The sequence below is a fragment of the Physeter macrocephalus genome, unplaced genomic scaffold, assembly GCF_002837175.3.
Source record: "Physeter macrocephalus isolate SW-GA unplaced genomic scaffold, ASM283717v5 random_1262, whole genome shotgun sequence".
NCBI lineage: Eukaryota > Metazoa > Chordata > Mammalia > Artiodactyla > Physeteridae > Physeter > Physeter macrocephalus.
The window spans coordinates 1-4,314 of NW_021146227.1; the positions used below are offsets into that span (position 1 = coordinate 1).

The following is a 4,314-nucleotide window of genomic DNA, read 5'->3' on the forward strand; positions in this document are numbered from 1 at the left end:
AATGACTGAATGAACCCATTTTGCTGTAAAGCCTGTCTGCGTCTTGCTCTGATTCTAAGAAATCCCACTCTCCTTCTAGTCCTGTCTCCCAGGTCGGTGTCACGAGCAGCCCTTTGCTGCTACATTTTCTAAACTGTTTGCTCTCTTGGTGGCCTGTTTATGTTTGTCTAGCCTCCCAGTCCTGACATCTTGGCCCTGTTTCCTGGGCTCCCTTTTTTTTTTTTTTTAAATTTATTTATTTAATTTGTTTATTTTTGGCTGCACTGTGCCTTCGTGGCTGTGCGTGGGCTTTCTCTAGTTGCAGCGAGCAGGGACTACTCTTGGTTGCAGTGTGTGGGCTTCTCATTGTGGTGGCTTCTCCTGTTGCGGAGCACGGGCTCCAGGCATGCGGGCTTCAGTAGTTGTGGCTCACGGGCTCAGTAGTTGTGGCTCGGGGGCTCTAGAGCGCAGGCTCAGTAGTTGTGGCGCACAGGCTTAGTTGCTGAGTGGCATGAGGGATCTTCCCGGACCAGGGCTCGAACCCATGTCCCCTGCATTGGCAGGCAGATTCTTAACCACTGCACCACCAGGGAAGTCCCTTGAGAGCTTTATTTAGAGTGAGGGATTTCTCCATCTTTCTCCTCCCCTCAGCAGGAGTTCTAAGTTGGCTCTTCATCTAGATTTTGACTCTTTGACAGTATATTTATGTCTTATCCACTTTTATGTCATTCAGAACATGAAGTACAGGCATGTAGTACAGGCCTAGGTACATGTTAGGCCCACCACCTTTGCAGCATGTACTATGATTTTTATTAAATAAGTAACCATGTAGTTTGTCTAACATCTGTATCTCCCACTTGGAGGTAAATTCCACAAGGTCAGGGACTCTATTTAATTCACTTCTGAATCCCCAGCATGTAGCATAGGACCCAATACATAGTACATCTCAATAAAGATAAAAATGATAAGAATGAATGAATGAATGAATGAATGAATGAATACAGGAATTAGTAGACTGAATGAATGACCAATTATGACTTTGATAAATAGAGGATGGTTTTGTTTCTCTGGAAGGAAGCCTTAGACGCTGAAGGCTCTATTTGTGAAAGGGAAAAACAGGCCTTGGGGCAATTGGAGGCCAAAAGCAGTGTTTAATGCTTAAAGCGACCCACGGGCAACCTGTTTAAGTGCAGGGTAGCCCAGCTTGGGCCAAAATAGAGGGAACAAATGGCTCGGGGAGGGCTGAAAATGGGAGTGGGAATTTGGGTCACAATTTCCTACACCCTACCCACCAATTTCTCCCATAATTGTATTTACTTTGGACCCTGAACCACGTTCTCAGAGGATTTGGGGTAAAAGTGGAAGTTGGTTTGTTTGTCTGTTATACCATTCATGTGGGTTAGTGTGTGGCAGCAACATTGCAAAGAGAATTATTGCTAATCACTCCCAATGCAGGTGGGCTGGGGCAGAGGTGGCCAGAGATGACCTTTGGGGGACAATCCCTGAGACTGCACCAATTAACCCGGAAGGCTCACACTTCCTCCTGAGATCTGGGCTCAGCTGTGGCCCCTGTCTGGACAAGGGGCCCAGGGACAAGGCAGGAGGCAGACGTCGTGGAGGCAAGAGGCTTTGGCAGCTTCTTCGGGGACCAGAGGGAAGCAGAAGGTGGACGGGTGACCTGAAGGGACCCACTGAGCTCTTGTTATGTCACTAGACCTTAATTAAAGCCCTTTGGTCACGAAGCCCTGAGCAGTGGGCACTGGGCCCCCAAGGGAGTGGGGCTGGATCCAGAAGTTTAAAGGTCTAAACATATTAAAGATTATGATTGGTCTCCATATGTCATTCAAAGTAAAAACAGTTAAACCACAAAATAAGTACAAAGAAGGTCAATACAGTTCAGGTTTATCTCATGAAGGTCACATTGATGCTTTTCTGCAATTGTTGAATTCTTTTTTTTTTCTTTTTTTTTTTTTTTTTGCGGTACGCGGGCCTCTCACTGTCGCGGCCCCTCCCGTTGCGGAGCACAGGCTCCTGACGCGCAGGCTCCTCGGCCATGGCTCACGGGCCCAGCCCCGCCGCGGCATGTGGGATCTTCCCGGACCGGGGCACGAACCCGTGTCCCCTGCATCGGCAGGCGGACTCTCAACCACTGCGCCACCAGGGAAGGCTTCTTCTCATACACTGGATCCTCTCGTATTGCAGCATGAGCTTTCTTATACATCTCCTCCATCATGTCTGGAGTCACGTTGTTCTTTAGGTACTGAGAGAATTGTTTTTTGTAAGCATCTTCATCTTCTTCAATCAGGTAACGCATATAATCTGCAACATTCTGCCCCATGATGTGTTTTCGGTGTACCTCAGCATTGAATTCTTTGCTTTCTGAATCATAACCAGGGAACCGTTTGGTACTGTGAGGGATAGACAAGCCTCCATCGACAGCTCCCTTCAGGGCCCCAAAAACTTTATTCCCAGTAGTAGTCCTGGCAAGCCCTGCATCCAAGTAACAGGTGAAGGCACCAGGTTGACCATCAATGCTTTCCACATTGTATTCATCTCCAGTCACCTCAACTTGGCCTTCATAAGTTTTGTCCATACCAAACCTATTAAGAAGCCTGCGTGCCAGCAGCAGGCCAGTACAATATGCTGCAGCATAATTTGTCAGGCCAACCTTCACACCATACTTCGGGAGTTCATGAGCATAAGCTACACAAACTATCATATCTCCTTCTATACGATTGCATAAGCAATCTGACAAATGATATCTCTGTTAGTTACACGAACTATCATTCTGTATTTGGGTGTGTTGTACTTATTTTTATCTTGAATTACCAATCATTTCCGAGCATAGTAGTCAGTTTTGCCCTCTCTCCGTCTTCTAAATTTCACTTGGTATCTCTTGAAGTAGGCCTTATTCTTGACAACTTTAACAAACCCCATCCTGTAGAACAGAAGCTCTAGCCGTCACTGAGCTGCAGAACCAGCATGGCTCCGGGCGGGGGGTGGAAAGCGAATTCTTTAAAAGAAACTTTTTTTCCATTTTGTTTTGGTGTTTCCACTTTAGTAATGCCGTAAGGTCTTTCTTGTCGGCCTCTTGAGGAATCTGTCCCTGACAAGGTGTCTGAGGGAGGGGCCCTGGCTCACTGAGGGGCTGAGTGAGGGGCCCTGGCTGCTAAGGGAATGGCGGCAAGATCTCTGTTAACCGAGGTATCTCTTTGAGAATCCTGGTCACTGAGGACCTGAGGAAAGGTCCCCATCACTGAAGCATCTGAGTCAGTGGCCCTGTTTACTGAGGGGTTTGGGGGAGGCATCTGGTCACCAAAGCCTGAAGAAGAGGCTCTGGTTGCAAATTCTTGAGTGTGGTCAATGGTTCCCAAGTGAAAAGCTCTACTCCTTGAGAAGACCAAGGAGGGTGTTTGGATTCCAGAGTTAGGGTCACTGAGTGTGGAGCTCCCAGCTTTGAGATTTGAAGAAAGGGCTAACCACCAAGACATGCCTGAGGGTTTTTGGTCAATGGAAAATATAAATAAGAGGCTCCTTCCATCAAGTCTGGGCTCACGGACTTCCCTGGTGGCGCAGTGGTTAAGAATCCGCCTGCCAATTCAGGGGGACACGGGTTCGAGCCCTAGTCCGGGAAGGTCCCACATGCCGCGGAGCAACTAAGCCCGTGCACCACAACTAGTGAGCCTGCGAGCCACAGCTACTGGAGCCCGCGCGCCTAGAGCCCATGCTCCGCAACAACAGAAGCCACCGCAATGAGAAGCCCATGCACCTCAACGAACAGTAGCCCCCGCTCGCAGCAACCTTTAATTCCTTCTCCTTCCTCCTTCAGCATGACCTGCAGATCTTCCAGTCACCAGTAGATGGCACTGCAGCTGCACACGAAGAGGGGGCTGCTGGCTTGGATCCCAAGGTGGGGTCCAGGTGCAAGCAGGTGACACATGGGAGGTAGAAGAAATTAGTTGCCCCTCCCCCCCCAGACTCCCTGGAGGAAGGGAGGAACTAGACTTTGATGGACAAGGGAGAGCCCCTAAACACAGGCCACCTGGAGGCCGAGTCCTGTTAGCACCAGACCAACTAGTTCCAAACGCAGAGTGACTTTTTAATGTTCATTTGCTCAGCAAGTGTAGGTCCAATACATAAAGAATTTGTGCTAGGCACTGAGGGTACAAGGGTGGTTAAACAAGGTCACTGTTGTTGAGAAGCCCACAGTCTTGGAGGCGAAAAATTAATATAAACATATTAAATTAATTTAAATGTGATAAGGACTGTAATATAGGGATGTAGACAATGCTGTGGGAGTCCAGGGGAGGAATGAATATAGAACTTGGGGAAGAA

At 48.3% G+C, this 4,314-nt stretch overlaps 1 pseudogene; it reads right to left on the reverse strand.

Moving 5' to 3' along the window:
- Positions 1-2,137: 2,137 nt before the first annotated feature.
- Positions 2,138-2,991, reverse strand: LOC112063621 (60S ribosomal protein L5-like; annotated as a pseudogene).
- Positions 2,992-4,314: the final 1,323 nt, after the last annotated feature.